General features: G+C 36.5%; 1 protein-coding gene across 1 annotated transcript in view; it reads right to left on the reverse strand.

Moving 5' to 3' along the window:
* Positions 1–5,678: 5,678 nt before the first annotated feature.
* The window catches only part of LOC145666721 (uncharacterized), a 52,750-nt gene continuing 40,096 nt past the window's right edge, over positions 5,679–18,332 (reverse strand). Inside the window, exon 2 of the mRNA XM_081734246.1 lies at positions 5,679–6,699. The gene's annotated coding sequence lies outside the window, so the exon portion shown is untranslated. The remainder of the gene's footprint in view (positions 6,700–18,332) is intronic.

Here is an 18,332-nt window from a genome sequence, read left to right on the forward strand (position 1 = left end):
AACCTGACATTGTAGTTTTCTTTGGAGGGAGGGTAAATGATGACCTGGAACGGATACTTATTTCGCACCAATCTAATACTTTTAAAATGAAAATTAATATCGCATTTACTATCAACTGAATTATCTAATTAGGCCCAGCCTTAAAAATACTGTGGGTGAAGTCTGTGCCACAGGAAATTTCTTGTACTACTCTGTTCGTAAACTCTTATTGAGTATAGACACCTTCTGAAATGAATGATGGTCAGAAACGCTTTACAGTTTTCAAGATGAAGTCAACACATTTCATTAATGAACTTCTAATATTGTCATATTAATTCAGCTTATGTCGTGTAAGCAAAAGGGACGGTGATGATGAGAATGAATGAAATGACGGATTGAAGAAAAGCGGGAGGAAACGGGAGAATCCAGATAAAAACCACACATATGGTGTTTTTTCGCGAAAATGCCCACTTGGAGCAAACTGGGGTCGAAGCAGGGACTCTATAAACCAGAGGTGAACGCTCTACCACTGAGCCACCGCAGCATTCAACGAAGTTTTCATCTACATACTTCCCTATCCCCCGTTTATGTTTGCTTGATTCTTTCAACTCCAAAATAGTATATTTCGAAATAATATCATTATATTGAATACGATGTGTGAGTTGCTCCAAAGAACTACTATCCATTTCATAAAGATAGGCCCCTGACTTCGCGGTGCTGCCGTGACGTCCAGTCAAAACTTATATTTCATTGTCGTACCTCGTTGGAATTGCTGGAATGTTGTCTTTTCAATACTTAAGACATAAAAATTTTCTTTGTACTATGTAGTGAGAAAAAAATAAAAATTAATGAAAAAGTGCGTATTTTTTCGTACTTTTTTGGTAGATCAATGTTTATAGAGCTATATCTCAGAAAAGAGATCACGTGAAATAATTTCCTGTGTACAATATGTAGATGCATCCATTAACTATAAGTTGTGAAAAGTTCAATTTTCATCACTTGATATTTTTTGTGTAATTAAAACAAATGTACGACGCTCTGATCTCCTTTACCAAGGTAGGTAGAGAAACGAACAAAACACTGTTCGAAAATTTGGAAGTCTAGTGTTCGAAATATTTGGAACTATTAACAAAAAAGGGTTTAGTTGGTAGAGTATTTATTTTTTTTTAAAAAAAAAAGTGTTTACTTCAACATATTCTCTGCGTTAAGCGGTGAGCCATGTTGCAGCCCAATCTTTAAATTCCCCGCGCTTATATGAAGGAACAGCATACAGTAAATGGAAGTGCGGCAACGCTGTCGTGCAGTGTTGTCGCGTTCAGGAAGCTTGTACCGCGAAGCCTACTTCAAAAGAATGTAATAGGAAAAGTATTTATTATAACCTTTCACAACATCATAAAAATATTAATGCATGTACACTCATGTCCAAAATTATTGTCGCATGTCTATAAATATGTTATTGTAGGAATATAATTTGATAACGAATTCGCCTGGTATTTCTTATAATGTTAGTATGTGTATAATCGGCAAAGACATGTAGGCTATGTGGAAAATTTCATGTCAAAAGAGCAGTAAATAAGAACAATAAAACGAAACTAAAATTTTCTTATCCATTTAGCAACATTTTGTTTTACTCATGCTAATTTTCGTATTCTTTTCCTATGAAATTTACCACAAATATACATTTCCCGACTCTATAGTATCAGTATTAAAAGTACCCTGCAAAATCATTATCAAATTATATTGTTACAAGAAAACCAGATATAGGTATGCGAGAATAATTTTGGACATGAGTGTACACATCTCAATGTAATCGAAATAAAACGTTGAAGGAACACATCCAAAAACTCATCTCTTACTTCATTCACTTTCGTCATGGCTTTGTTGACTCATCGCTGCTCCTGCTATCTTCCCTAACATTTATAAACAATGGCTCCATTTCTACCTCAAGATCTATCAGTATACACACTCTCCAGCTTACGAACATGTTAAAGGTTAAAAAGAACTGTACTGTAGCCTTGGCAATCACATGTTCACCCAAGTTCTGCGATCAATTCCCCTGCCGAATGTACACTAACACAGAATGGGTCCTTTGTTTTCTTTCAACGAAAGAAAACAATGCAATGAGTAGGTGACGAGGGCTGTATTTGAGTCTAATCACGTCGCACTGATTAAATCTTCAACACTTCCCTTCGGTTCGTAGGCGTCAAAAACTTACACACGCACTCATATCATATGGGTTCATTGCAATGAGATGGACGAATGGGCATTTATATTTTCGTGAGTATATCTTGTGCTTTTTGATTTAAAAAAATGGATATTCCTTCACGAGCGGCGGTATTACAAAAAGAAGAGGCAAAATGTTTAGCGATAATGAAATTGCAGAACTGATGAATGACTCCGACTCAGACGGTTATGAATTAGTAATTAATAGTAAGGACATTGATTATTCTGTGCTCAGTGGCGTATCCAGGAGTGAACAAGATAGTAACTCTGTTTCAAGTAAACCTGAGGCTGCGCCGAAAAAAAAAAACGCGTCATTCCTATTCAAAGCCAGATTCTAATGTAGCTTGGAGCTCTTAGATCTGAAAACAGATTTTCTGTGAAGTGTAAACTCAATATTACATATCAACTAAGGTTGTATCATATAATAAACTTTGTGCGTGTTTTTGTTTCTGTGCAAGTGTATTTTGTACTGAATGCAATAAGTAAAGAACTGACAAAAAGCAACAAATTTTCGAGGACCATCACATGCAAATCCAAACAAGATAAGAGTTCGCTTTTCTAATTTTGAACACTTGGTACATTTACTGTATATCCTGTTAATTTCTAAGAAATTGGTTTAAAATCTGTGGAGACATTACATTTTAAAAATATCTCTAAAAAGTGCCGGACAGTGTGCGTGACAAGTTTAAATACCCGTCCGGCTGAGAGTGTATACGCGTCAGGAAAATGTGGCAACGTAGCACTCCGTATAAACTGCGATAGCGAAGGGCGCAAAGCAGAGAAAATCATAATGTCATATTTGTGATTGTTTATCTTTTAAAACAAGTCAAAACAGTTTGGTTGAAAAAGCTACTTTAAGATCTTTCTAAAAGTTTTTTCAGATTGTTAATACACCGCAGCAATTCAGAGATAATGATGTCTCCCTTTTTGCTGAATAACAAGAAAATTACTGCGTGTTGAGTAATGAAATTTTCAGAACTTGCAGGTAATATATGCATCTACATATCGTGCACAGGAAATTATTTCATGTTATCTCCTTTCCGAGATATAGTCCTATAAACATTGATTTACCATAAAAGTACGAAAAAATACGCACTTTTTCATTAATTTCTATTTTTTTCTCATTATACAGTACAAAGAAAATGTGTATGTCTTAAGTATTGAAAAGACAACATTCCAACAATTCCAACGAGGTACGATAATGCAGTATAAGTTTTGACTGGACGTCACAGCAGCACCTCGAAGTCAGGGGCCTATCTTTATGAAATGGATAGTAGTATGCCGATTATCACAAACCAAGTTCCATATTTTGAGTTGTGTTAACGTAAACCGTTAAAGAATGTGCCCGCATGTCTTTTGAGCATTTCTGAATGCTTACAAGCAAAGTTGCAATGGATTTCATGGGGTTCAGCACCATAACAATCACCAAAATTATGATTTCGCCTCTAGTGAGAAAGACATGATGGACTAACCCACCGTGAATCACCATATGCCGACGACATCTTCTAGTAGTTTCGGAAACCGTTCTGGACAATCGTCATAACACATCCATTTTTCATCAAAAGTTACACTTCGATGCAGGAAACTTTCCATGTTATTCCTTAAACTCAGGGTTCTGCACACCTTCAAACAACGATTCTTATTCGCGGGTATCAACTCATGTGGCAACTATGAAATCAACTTTTTCTCTTTACCGATTGCAAGGATTTGCCGAACGTTAGTGGTTTGGTATATGCCTAACTTGTATGCAATGGTATGAATATTTGCGTCCAGAATGATTCCGAGTAGCTCACACGAACATTGATGTTTGTTAGTGTCCTAGGGCTCATTTTGCAGTGTTGACAGCGGAACGAAATTAACCAACCAATGTGTTCATTCACCATTCCTGGCCCGAATGCACTGCTAACATTTTTTGCTGCTTACTGTACAGAATCTTCCAGTTTGATTTTGTAAAGACAAATCACTCGCATGTTCTCCATACGACCCTGTTCAACAATGTACTGGGTACCTGACAGACTGGGTACCTCAGTTTGTTTGCAGAACCTATACAAAGTTTGTGACGCTATTTGCGTGACCTTAGTCCATTACTGTGTTGTGTTGCTGAGTCAAGTTTCTCATCAGACGTCAAAACGGATATTTCATTCGCACCGACCTTTAAAACTACACTTGAGTGGTTTTTATTCTTCGTTTTTCTTTCCTAGAGTCGATGCTTCACTTACATACTACCTTTAAATTTTCTCTTTTTTTCCTGCAAAAGATTTTTCTTTAATTTCTTCTTCTTTTGAGCTAATTTGTATTTTAGTAGTAGCTCTTATTATTTTACTTACTAGGTAACATAATTCGTTGGACTTCTTCGATTAGGTGACTTTTTTCTCTTGTGGTTTCTTTTCTTGCTCATTTCATAATCTGTAATGGTTATTTCCAACTGGTCGTTGCATAACGTAGGAGCACACGTTTACGATTGGGGAAAAATATGTGAGAAATCGGTGAAGCAAAGCAGGGGAGGTGAAGGGTAATGAAATAATAAATCAAGTCTTGTCAGTGTATTTGTAATCATGGGTACACGAGTCGAATATTTTCAAACCCATTCACCATCGATGTTTCTTGTTGTATGTGTCATCACTTTCTTCCATGAACGCCAGCATTCCTATCTATCCCTTTTTTTCTGTGTATGTGTTTTGCTGAGAAGCGAACAGTGACGTCACAGAATATCCCATTATACAAATGATTGATCTATGGCTTCCTCTTGTTGATATTCATCATGTTAAATCTGTTACTAAGCACTTACTACGTCCCTTTCACAAGTATTTTCTTTTTCCTGTAACCGTCTGCAAATACTGAAAAATGTATTACTAAATTATTATTAGCCTATTATTTAAAAGAAGTAGCAGTGAAGAAGTTTGGTCTACATGGCGTGATATTTCCTCAATCAATATGGAAACTGAAACCGATAGTAGATTTCTAATAACTGTCAGTTTTAGTAGAGTTTAGAGTGGAGATAGAGTATACAGGGTGGCCCAAAAGTTTGGTGTACACCCCTGCATTGATCAAGTATAACATTCTAGTTTATGGGTTTATTTGCTTCGGCCTTTCCAAACTTAAGATATAAGTAAAAAGACATTAAGAACAAATAATAAAGAAACTAAGTCTACCTGATGGATAGCAATAAGAAGTGATATAAAAATGCAATGAGCTGATCAGTACCGCACTGTATACCTACTTTTGGGCCACTCTGTATTTTTAGGATAGTTAATAGGCTGCAGCAAACAGCTTCACAATATCTATTCCCGTTTTTTGTTCTATATTGATCAACGTAAAAAGGTAAATTCTTGGTTTCTACCACTTCTATCAACAAGCTCGAATCTTAGGTTTTGACCTTCATCTTGCCCAATAATGATGGTGATCCATAGAGAAGTTCTTGAGGCTTTTTTATTTTATTTATTTATTTTATTTTTTATTTTTTTATTTATTTCTTTATTTTTTTGTCTCCCAAACAGAGTGACACATTTGACAAACAGGGTAAATATATATAAAAGAGTTTTGATAAAACACTACTTCTTACAATGTAAGTAAATTACGTAATCAAACACAATATTTTATATTACACATAAAATTTAATCTAATCGCGAATGTACTGATTTTTTTCTTTCTTCATTGAGTCGAATTTCATCAACAACTCACTTAGCCTTCATATTTTGATATTTAAAAAAAACTCAAAAATGTATTTCAAAATATAGTTGATTTATTTTGTACACAAAAATAGTTTGAGATTATAAAATCATTACATTGTATTTTCTAAACAGGTTAAAATCAAATCTCATCAAGTATGAACAAACGCAATTTGAACAAAATGAAATAACTTTCAGTTCTATTGGCATTTGTTTCCATAAAACTGTTTGTTAATATTTATACTGTTAACATTTCCTTCTTGCGATCTAATTATTTGCTTGTAAATACATTCATACACATCTATAACAGTGGTGCCCACCCCCCCTCATGTCCATGACGCACCCCCCTCAAATGTCTATTCGTAGGTGTTCTATGAAAAAAAAAAACTTTTCGATTAATTTTTCCATACCCTCAAACATATTTATATAGATTTTTAACCCCCCCAAATATTTCAATGACGCAGTTTGCGTCATAGCCCCCCCTTGTGGGCACCCCTGTCTATAAGTTAAACTACCATTACGAACTTTAACACTCAAACAAGATAATTTATTTAAAAATATATCTCTTAGGTCGTTTAACATATTACTAGGGTCTATTTTATTTTTCTAAGTACAACAATTAAATTAAATAATTACATGTCGATTATACATTCACATTGTGGTTTTCTTATTCTTCTTGTTCTTTATGATGGTTGATGGATGGTTGAAGACGTCAATACAGAAATTATGAGTTCCAAGTTATCTTGATAGAGAAGAAAAGACTTCAATTTTCCGAGAGTTCAAAGACTTCAACTTTCTCGAGATCACAAATGATCACGAAGAACACAGCCTGTAATAATAATAAGAAGAAAAAGAATTATTAATATCATGATTCATGTAAATGGTAGCTGTTGAGGACAGAACTGAATTAACTCATCTGGAGGCCCGGGGCTAGAAGAAATAAATGGACCCTGCTGAAAACCTAATACATTTCTGTGAAAGTACAGCAGAAAAGTTATGGGAATATGTTTCATTTTTTTGGTCATATTTTATTTTATGCTGATGATTGTATCTCATCATTCTTTTTAGATAGCTAGTTGAGATTTTGATCAGAGTGGAGGCCCGGGGCTATAGCTCCCCCTAAGTCCCTCCCTTAATCCGGCCCTGGTTGAGTAAGTTTCATCAATAAAAAAAATTAATTTAATTTTTTCGTTACAAACTATAGGAAGGAAGCATACAGCTTCAGAAAACTACACACATTAAACAAACTTTCTTCCTTTAATTTGTTACAGGTTTACCAATCTGATTTTGCCCGAGATCCACATTGATTCCTACATTATAGTGTATATATTATTATACCTAGCTGCAAAAGAAAAGCCCTGTCAGATTTGCACTATTGTCACTGGAAGCGCAACCTACACCTTTCGTCTTGAGGTAAACAAAAAAAATCAGAGAAACGTAACGTGTTACTGGGTTGTGGTTATTGTAGCCTGTTGTAGCCTCTTGTAGTCTGTTGGTTGTGGTCGTTACAGATAAACAAGTATGCCAAAGAGAGCAGGTCAAACGTGAGAAACTAAAATTTCGTTATGAAAGCCTGTATGCTAGATAAGTTAAACTCGGAACAAATATTATTACTACCGTATCCTTCTAAGACGTATTGTATTCGGGACATTCACAAAGCTGATATTCCAAATGTGTGAGACATTAAGAAAAACATTCAATTTTGTAGTGAAGAACCCATTAGCCAACAGCTTGGGAAATGGTATGAAGTGGGATGACAGGTCATATAGAAGTTCATTAAACTCATAAAATGACACGGACAAATGTAATATATCTTCCTTAGGGAAAGGATTCGTTTATAGATAGGCTGCCGACATAAACAAGGTTTCTTTACGATATTCCACGGCGTTGTCATCATTGCTACATAGCCCATCCCTAACACCTGAAACCTCCACTACTCTTTCTTTACGGGACTGCTCAGGTTATAGCACATCACCAATTGTTGTTTCTCCAGCTGCTTAATGTTGCCCACAAAACGAGAAATTTCTCTACTAGTCTCGACGAGGCAGGACATTTTTAAATTCGAAAAAAGAAGAGAGATTTACACTATTTGTGCTTGTAAGAGGTCACAAGTTTAATCAATATATTTGCATTTAATGTATAGATAGTGATCAATGTAATAGAAACACCTGTAAAAAAAGTGTAACTTACTAGATTAATATTGCGTTCGACCACCTTTCGCCCTCGAAACATCTGACGCGGGGTGGAATTGAGTCATAGAGGTCGTGAATGGTGGCAACTGCGATATTGAACCATTCTACATATAATGCATCACTCAGTTCCGTGAGAGCGGATTGAGGCGTAAATGTACGCTAGATTCATCTCTCCAAAACAAACCACGTCTCCGAAATGAACCACAGATGTTCAATTATGTCCTGGTCTTGGGATTGGGCTCAAGTTCATCCCGATATTTCTCAAACCACATTGCAACAGATCCAGCTGTGAGAATGGACACGCTGTCATCCTGGAATATATCGGCATCGCCCGGAAACAACATCTGGACCATAAGATACACATGGTCTCCTAAAATAGTGATATAATCTCTGGTAGTAACGCAACCGGTAAGTGTTAACACAGGTCCCTAGAAAAGCAGGATATTGCAGCCCACAGCATCAATATGCCGCCGCCATTTTGATGGTTAGGAGGAGACACTGCAGATCATACTATTCTTTAAGCGTTTACCACACATAAACACGGCCCGTTGTTTGAAATAAGGTGAATGATATAAGATAAGGTGAGGTGTCATATATATATATATATATATATATATATATATATATATATATATATATATATATATAGAGAGAGAGAGAGAGAGAGAGAGAGAGAGAGAGAGAGAGAGACGGATCCAGGATATGATCAAGGGAGAGGCTAAACAATATTTTACCGTTTATCCAGTGTAAAGCAGGATTGAAGCCCATTTTATCCAGTGTATAACTGAGGGTCAAGGGGGGCCTATAGCTTCTATAGCGCCCCCTTGGATCCGCCACTATATATATATATATATCGCTGGACTGTGGTTCTTGGCATAAACTTTGGGAGGAGTTGGTTGAGTTCCTCCGTCACTTACACCCGAGTCGCACGACGGTTCTGACTGAAAATCCACTTTAATATTCGGTGGGAACTGTCAGTGATGATTTCCTTCCGACCACTGTTCCTCTTTGACTTTATTTTTCCGAGTTTTGTAGATCATTATCACCTTGGATACTGTTCTTTGGGACAAACACTGAACATAATTTTCGTCAAGCTTGCATCACATAACCGAGCATCGATTATTTGCACTATCACCGTCTGTTCAGTTCACTGCATAATGCCGTCCTACTGTTCCTAATGAAGTACGGAATTTGCACTAACGCAATACCAAGAAAAACCCTGTGCCGGATGAGGGCTGTTGTGAACTCAGATATCTGGTGTGTTTCCTACTCCAGTTTTTTTTTTTTTTTTAATTAAATTGTTGAATATCAGCATACTCCAAAAAATTGTCTTTGAAAACTCAATTGCTAGTAGTTCTGTGCTCTGAATGCCTTTTTATGTTTATGTCGGTAACGAACCTAAGTGAACGGTGGTCAATTTTGTATTTCCTGTTACCAAGTGTAATACTCTACCAAGATTTCTTCGAAAAGTGTATAAAATGAGACGAAATTTTTTTTCAGGATTATACAAGAAAGGCTTCGAGAATCGAGACGAGACGAGACATCTACTAAATTTACAAGATGAGACAACAAGACTAGAAAAAAATATTTCTCATATCATTTTATCTCGTAGGTAACATTATAGCTGGCCAACGGAACTGTGTAGGTGCATCAATTGGAAGGGCTTGAAGGATTGAGAATCGTGGAGCCAGTGCTTGTGAATTTTAGATATTCTTCTTCTTCAGGTCAAAATGCGAAGCCATTACTAACAACCACCACTTCGCCGTTGCGTTAGCAAAAGGAAACAACTACTGTCCTAATGTAGGGTTGAATATAAGATATTGACAAAAATTTTAGCTGTTAATGAGCACTAGAAATATGGGAAAACGAAATAGAAACATGAATTTGGGAAAGCCAAGTACAATTTGATAGTTACAAGATCGATATTTTTTCGAAATAAATGAAGGAACAATAGTTATGACTTCAACTATGTAAATCGAATTAGGAGGGATGTTTTTATAGCATTCCAGATCACTGCCGCCATCTTGAAATCCTCCATATTGGATCGACGTCGACTTTTTCAAATGGAAAGAGGGCCATGTGAGGTATCAAGCAACAATAATTTTTTCCACCCAATCTCACTAATTAGTTTGTCCATATCTAGAACGGTTTGCAACTTACAGTTCTTTGAATGTTGAAAAATTCGTTGTTTGTAGCAGATAACAGATAACTATAGTGACAATAAACATAGCTCCAGAGATAGCATTCTTACTGGACAAAATTACGGCAATGCAAGAAATGCAAGTCCTCAGCATTCATAAAATGGTCAAAACAGAATTTTGCAGAGCACCATGAGCACCTAATAAAAAATGAAACGTCACAAATATCACAAAAGTTAATGCCGGGAATATTGAAAGCGTACTTCCTCGGCACCTCGAACCATTCGATCGGCTCATCAATAGATACTGATTTTAAAAATGCTTATTGAATCATTCCTGTGAAGAGAGAAGACTGAAATTGATTGTACACAAGGGAATGCAGAGTGACAATAGTATCTCTGTCATGCAGTTTTGAATGGAAATGTTCGTCCTTTATTGCATAATCACATATGGTACGCCAATGTTTTGTATGTCTAAAAAATACATTCAAAGGTTGAAATATGCCGGTGGTACCTTTTGGAATTTGTCGCACTTCCACTGATTTCCCAGTTGGAGCTGTTGTACTTCGCACCTCTTCATTATTAATTGATTCTCAGCTATCCAGCATAAGTGAATTCCTGCTCCCTGTATTCGGCCAATAGCAAATCACAAACCATTCTCGGAATTCATGTAATCCCATTTTACCAGATGTTCTTCTCCTAGAGAACAATGAACAGCTTACCAACTAACTCTCCCTTTAAATTAATTAAAAGCACGATTGTGTAGGAATGTGTCATAGCATTTACACTTATTGCAAGAGCCTCAATTTTTCTTTTGCCTTTTATATCCAAAGTTCTCGGGCGATGCATTTCAAATTGAAAACCACTTTGGTCAGCATCACATACATATTTAAACTCAAAATTAGGCAACGTCTGTTTGATGCTGTGAACGTACTGTTTAGCAGTCTGCCTCATGTAAAAGGGAACGCTTGACTTCGCGTGATAGTCCTTAAAAAAAATAATAAAAAAAATCGTAGGCAGAAGCGGCGTTAGGCATAGGCGAAGTAGGCAACCGCTTAGGGCTCCCCGCTTTAAGGGGCCCCGCATCGACACTTGTAAGAAAAGAATACCCTTATTCTTAATTTTAAAGGACGATTTGTTAAAGCTCTCTTTAAGATTCCGCTCTCTTTATAGAGAAAAATAAGTTAGGAAAAGTGTATCCTAATTTAGAGGTGGTTTTGCGGGTTATTCTGACTATGCCTGTGTCGGTAGCATCAGCAGAAAGAAGATTTTTGCGTTCGAAACTGATTAAAACATACTTGCGGTCGACAATGGGTCAGGACAGACTTTCTTCATTAGCTATATTATCTATCAAAAACGACATATCTAGCAGTATTGATATGACAGAAGCGATCCATGTGTTGAGCAGCAGGAAATTTCGTAAAGTTCCCATTTAGATAAGTTTAGCAATTTTTAAATATCCTTTATGAATCTAATTTGAAGAATCTCTCTGTAAAGAGAATCAAAGGTGTTCTCCCAACTATTTTCTTAACATATTGTCGTTATAATTCAAAGCATACTCAAAAACTGCCGAAGAAATTCTCCACAATAGAAAAGTCAAACAAGAAAAATCGAACGATTATGATAACGAGCTCTATGAGGTGAAGCTAACACAACCAAATGATGATGCTTGAATGAATGTAAACTGATCTAATTTTGTTGAAATTACGATATAAATATTTCTTCGTAATTATTATGTATATATAATTTTTTATTCTGGTTTAGTGTCTGTAATATTATTTACTTTGGAATATATAAGTGAAAAAACACAACTCCGTACATCTTAACCCTAAAGTGCATATTCGAAAGTGATTTTGCCATCTTATTAAAATAATATTAAAAAATCTTCCTTTTTTAAAAAAAAAAGTTATGACATGCAAGTGAATGGGATATTTTGGAAAACAACAAGAAAGGAAAGACTTTTAAGAAAAAACTGCTTTGTATAAATTTTATTCGTATAAAAAGACGAGGAAGATCTTGGCTGAAAACGTTTCCCTAGAACAGTAGGAAGAGAGACAACAAGATGGATGATTAAATAGAATAAAGGTAAGTTTCTACTTAAGTGTATTTGTATGTGTAAACACATGTTAGTAGCTTTATTTAAATATTGCGTGTTATTATTAAGAATATGTTGGGTTTCGCCTAGAACTTATACAACCCGAGCAGATCCTTCCGAAACCAAAACTTGTGGGTACGCAACTGTTGTTAAACACACACTCTCTATCGCCTGAAACTTATGTAACCAGTACAATTTTCGCCTGGAACTTATGCAACCAGGGATGAATTTTTAGGAGACCTCGCTTTAGGGTCTCGCCTAGGGCCTCGCGAAACCTAACGCCGCCTCTAATCGTAGGTCCACTCGCTAATGCGAAATCGGTTACATTCGTCTTTTTACCGTGGTTTGGATGGTGTGTAGTTAATAATTTGTTTCGTCTTCTGAACCGAGAGTGAAGCGCCTTTCTTGCGTTTCGATGGTGATGGAAGTGATGCGTCTGACGTAGTTTCTTGAACACTTGGTGTTCTGTCGGCATCTTCGGAATCTGTCGTGTGATCACCCCCTTTCGCTTCTACACTAGCTTCCAGATTGTTTATCTCATGATGTGCCCCCTCTAGAATATCCAGAATGTATTCCATTTTGAATTCCAGTTCTTCATCCGTTAGGAATCCAATTATGTCATCTGCGATTACTCTTTCCTGTTCTGATATATTTGTTGCTTTGTGCTTGAACCGTAAAGTCTGCAACTGCTGCAAGAGGTACATGGCAATGTTTGCCTTATTTAACGCCATGGTGTGTCGTTTTTTAGTCTATATTTGTTGCCTGTACACACTCTCCCTAACACACACACACGCACGCACCTCGCAGAATTATAGGCACAATGCAATAAACGAAATAACTATTTCTCAAACACTTCCAAGTTCACGGGTAGAACTGACATTGAGAATAATATATTTCCTGCACTTGTCTCCTTACAAAGAGTTCGTCGCTGTACAATGGTACACGATGCACGTAAGCTCCTACCCTATACCGTAGCTGCTACGATCAGGAATGTCATTGGCGACCAATATTGCTATTCTCTTCATCGTGCTGCCCCTACTGCTTATAGTTTCAGTTTGAATATTCAAACGCACACACGAAGTAGCGAGGTCAGAACTACTTTATGAATGCTTAGGACTTTCATTTCTTGCATTGCCGTAATTTTGTTCTGTAAGAATGCTGTATCTGGAGCCATGTTCATTGCCACTGTAGTTATATGTTATCTGCTACAAACAACGAATTTTTCAACATTCAAAGAACTGTAAGTTGTAAACCGTTCTAGATGTTGACAAACTAATTAGTGTATGAGATTGGGTGAGAAAAAAAAAAACATTGTTGCTTGATACCTCACGTGGCCCTCTTTCCATTTGAGAAAGTTGACGTCGATCCAATATGGCGGAATTCAAGATGGCGGTCATGATCCGGAATGCTATAAAAACAACCCTCCTAATTCGATTTACATAGTTGAAGTCATAACTATTGTTCCTCCATCTATTTCGAAAAAAATATTGGTCTTGCAACTATCAAATTATATTGTAGATGGTTTTCCCACATTCATGTTTCTATTTCGTTTTTCCCATATTTCTAGTGTTCATTAGCAGCTAAAATTTTTGTCAATATCTTATATTCAACCCTACATTAGGACAGTAGTTGTTTCCTTTTGCTAACGCAACGGCGAAGTAGTGAGGTCTACTTGTAAGGTCAGGGCCGTACTGGCCAGGCGGGAAGCTGGGAAATTTCCCGGTGGGCTCTGGATGGTGAATGTTTTAGTGGGTCCTCCGCCTTGTATCGTAAGTAGCGGTAGACCTATATGTACAAAAAAGCACACGTCCCTCACTCCTCGCTTAGGGGAGTAACGTAATGGAGGATGATAACAGGTCGAGTACCTGCAATACAGTCAGCTAATTCCAGATCAGCATTGCTAGCCCATGATGTTGCGAAAACAGCCTTTCACATTTTTCGTAATTCAACCCTTGAAAGATTCCTGATTTCCCACTCTGCTTTATAATTTTCTAATATTGAAGTATTCAGCTAAATTGAAATTTCAAATGTCACCATAATTGAAACTAAATAATAATTTACATTTTACAGCACCGTTGTTTTCGATACAGAAAATATCCAGGGCCAGATTAAGACCATTGGGGACTCAGTGGTAGAGCGTTCACCTTTGGTGCTTAGGGTCCCTGGTTCGATCCCAGCTCGCGCCGTGTGGACTTTGTGGTGGACAAAAACCGTGCTCGTGGGTTTTCTCCTGGTTCTCCCGTTTCCTCCCACTTTCTTCACTCCACCATTTCATTCATTTCTCATAATCACCGTCTTCTTTAGCCTAACCGGCATAACCGTGAGACGTAAAACTTAATGATTTCATTTCATTTCATTTTTTAAAATTTACGTCAAAACCGAGAAGAAAATGCGAAGCTACTTGAATTCAGAGATAGTAGGATCCGGTTTCTTCCTCTGTCAGTACAATTAATTATGAATGAGAGCACAAACACTGACATTCTATTACTGAAAATTGATCTACCATCCTGCGTTACTTTCGTACGCTTAGTCCTGGCAGGCACGTAGCCAGGATTTCGTAATAGGGGGGGTCCGAGACATGAAATACTGGGGTTATCCACACCAGAGTTCGATTATTCTAAACTATTTTACTGGTTCGTTTAGTCAGGATTTCGTAATGAGGGGGGGAAAGTGTGATATGAAATATTGTGGTTGTCACACAAGGGGCTTGATCACTATTTTACTATCAACACATATTGGTTTGTTAGGACAATAAAATAGGACATGATAGTAAGTATTTTAGTAACAAACTATGAAGAAATGTCGAATAAAAGAATATTAAAAACATTTAAAAAGATTTTACAATATCGAGGTTCCTTCTTCTGTTCATCCAAATATAACCATTTTCCTTTCATTATGACCTCAACTATTTTTTAAAAAGTACGTATCCAATAATGTCTTGTAAAATATTTTACAATACTAGCGCTCCTTTCTCTATTGAATCAAATATTAACGGAACTTTCATCTACATAACTTTTTGTTTTTAATATCTGTCAAATACTGTCTGTACCAAATGACAAGTTAAAGGAACAGTTGATAACGGTTTCTGAAATAACATGTTTAATACTACAGAGAAGCGATGATGAAAAATTATTTTTATCTTTAACGCTGACTCTTCCTATTTCTTGCTTCTTTTTGTTTTATCCTTCTTTATTTTTTTATTTCTGGTCTCGAAGGGGGGGTCCGGACCCCCCGGACCCACCCCTTGGCTACGTGCCTGAGTCCTGGAATCTGATCACCGTGGCATGGAGTGAGAGAGACTGTAGTGACAAGGTGAACGGAGGCTGGTGGTATTCAGCGATGAGAGAGATTTTCTGTGTGTGTATGTAAACCTGCAGGTGAGAGTCAAAATTTAGCGTTCTTATTCTTTATATAGGACTCACAGTTGACTTACTAATATTTTGTAAGAGAGGGAGGAATAAGCTATATATCCCGCTCACCTCTGGCTTTCATTCAGGGAAATATGACTAGTGCGTTGTGCATTTGTGATGTTTATTCTGTCCTCCGACCTTATCTGGACAGTTTCTGGGGCTTCGTCTTTCAGCAGTACATCACACATCTCCATACCGCTCGATGACCCAAGTGTACTTTGTTCGGTATACGTTTTCTACTCTAGTTTGCTTGTTCTTTTTACCTAAGCCTCATCATATATGTGTGAGGTATGGTGGGACGAACCCTGACCACCAGCCAACCCCGACAACGATGATTTCAGAGATAGACACAGCCTGACCATTTGACTGGCTACAGGTCCGAACAGCTGTACGGTCGCTTAGAGTAAATACACGTTATATTAAGATAAGTAGACATACTGCATGTTTTGTAGTATGTTCAACATGTGCCACGAATAATATGTTGGGAATATTACAACCTACCATGGCCTTTTTCTAGTCTACTAACTTTGGATCAGACTCGTGAATTCCTTGTGTATCCTTCTCTGCGTTGTTAATAAACGTTATAACCTTTATATTCTTCATTTCTATATACTGTATGTTCTTGAACTTGTTCTTTACTATAGCAATTTCTTGGCATGCTTTTTTACTTCATTTTCTATTTTAATGCCCAAAATACACTGTTTTTTTTATCTTCTTGCCATACAACTCAAAGTACCCTTTGCATCTGCCTCAAACTGTATTTCGTTCGTTAAAGAATCTTTTCCACCATTAATTTCCATATTGGCATAGTAGTTTCCCTTGCCATTTTTCTATTTCCATTAAATTTACTTCCATATGCATTATTCAAATTTTTCTTTACTTCAAAATTCCATCTGTCACCTTTACGTGTATTGTATATTTCAGTGTCTTTCTCAGCTTCCCTTCTAAATTTGCACTTCAATTTTCTATACATTATCATACATTATTCATTGTGACCTTGTCCCCATACATTTCTTTCCCTATTCCCAAAGTTTCTTCTAGAACCTATGCTACTTTCGTGATACCATATCTTCACTCGCAAAATTCGAAGTGCTCAGCTACTAACTAGTTAGTTCCTATGTCTAACTCACTTGACACAAATTCCGAAGTTTCTATGGATAAAGGTCATATTTTGACATAGCAAATATATGCTTTAATACTATCCATTAATTGTAGTCTTTCTTTCCCTCTCTCGTTTCATTTCCAACATATTACGGTATTCAGAATGCAAGTTAACATAAGTAGAAAACACAATGTAGGCCTAATAATACTACTTAATAACAAGTATAACATTCGCTTGTTCTTTCTATTTTTATTTGCTTCTTCCACATAAGTACTTTCAGTTTTCATCAATTTTCTGCCTATACAAAATATTGAGGGGGACACGTCCCCCCTGTCCCCCTAGCCAGAGACGCCCGTGTTCATAATGTCAAAAGTGTTATTCTAATAAAATTATATTCACAAACACTTCCCAAATGACTTTTCAAATGAGGAAAGTGGGTGGAAACAGTGGAACACCGAGAACAGTCACGCACATGGTGGTTTTCAACCTGACTCCACTTAGTAGGAGCTGGGATCTAACCAGGGGCGTCACGCACCAGATATGAGTTCTACCATTGGTGTCTCTGACATGTTAAAATTGGGGGGGGACTACAATGCTAGTAGACTCCAACTAAAGTTACGTCAAAATTATGAGTAAACTGGAATCTACTTTACTAATGGTATCCACTCTTTCTACCTTTAGCAACACAATTCATCATAATTTTCTTCCATCACTGGTCCATAGACTACTTGGTGAAATAAAATTAAGTTTATATATAATATGGTTCTTAGGTAATTTCTTTTACCTTGGCATTCTTCCCGGTGAATTCCTACTCAGTGTTCTTAAAAACATTTGCAGCATTGTAGTTTCACAGTAGAGATGCAAAAAAGCCGGCTTTTTTGAATCGATGGTTTATTTCACATAAAAGCCGGCTTTTTGGGGAAAAAAAAACGAGAATTTTGCAAATTTTGGCTTTTTCATTTTCATGATTTTTCTATCTAAATAGCTTTCTTATAGTATATTCTATAGTTAGATAAGAATTTCATGACCTAAATACCATATTTCGCTCTGAAATTCACCATCAAGATGGATGGAGCACATGTTTTACGAATTAAAGCTAACATGAAGAGTATAGTATTTGAGGGCAATTTTAGAGGCTATTTAACTTTATTTTAACTTTTGAGTTATCGACATTTTTTTTCTTCTCTAGATCATTTCAATTTGTCATCCGTGTTTCATTTCTAAGAACTTAGTACTCTAGCTTCTAGCACAAAAGTTAAACTTACGTTTTTCTATATATTCGTTAAAGCGTACGTTTTCAATATATCCGTCAAACCGTACTTCCACATTTCTGTTATACTGTAGCTGTGCAGTGATTTAGCAATAATTTTCCAGACACAACCTTGAATACCAAGTTATACAAATAATCAGTAGCGGATTTAGAAAAGTACTTTAGAAGGGGTTTCTCTGTCTCGTTTTCTAAAAAGTCCTAATTTTATTTGGGAGGTGCTTGAAGTTTATGAGTACAGGCATAACTAATATTTCGT

This window comes from Thermobia domestica, chromosome 1 (assembly GCF_964235325.1).
Source record: "Thermobia domestica chromosome 1, izTheDome1.hap1.1, whole genome shotgun sequence".
NCBI classification, from domain to species: Eukaryota; Metazoa; Arthropoda; class Insecta; order Zygentoma; family Lepismatidae; genus Thermobia; species Thermobia domestica.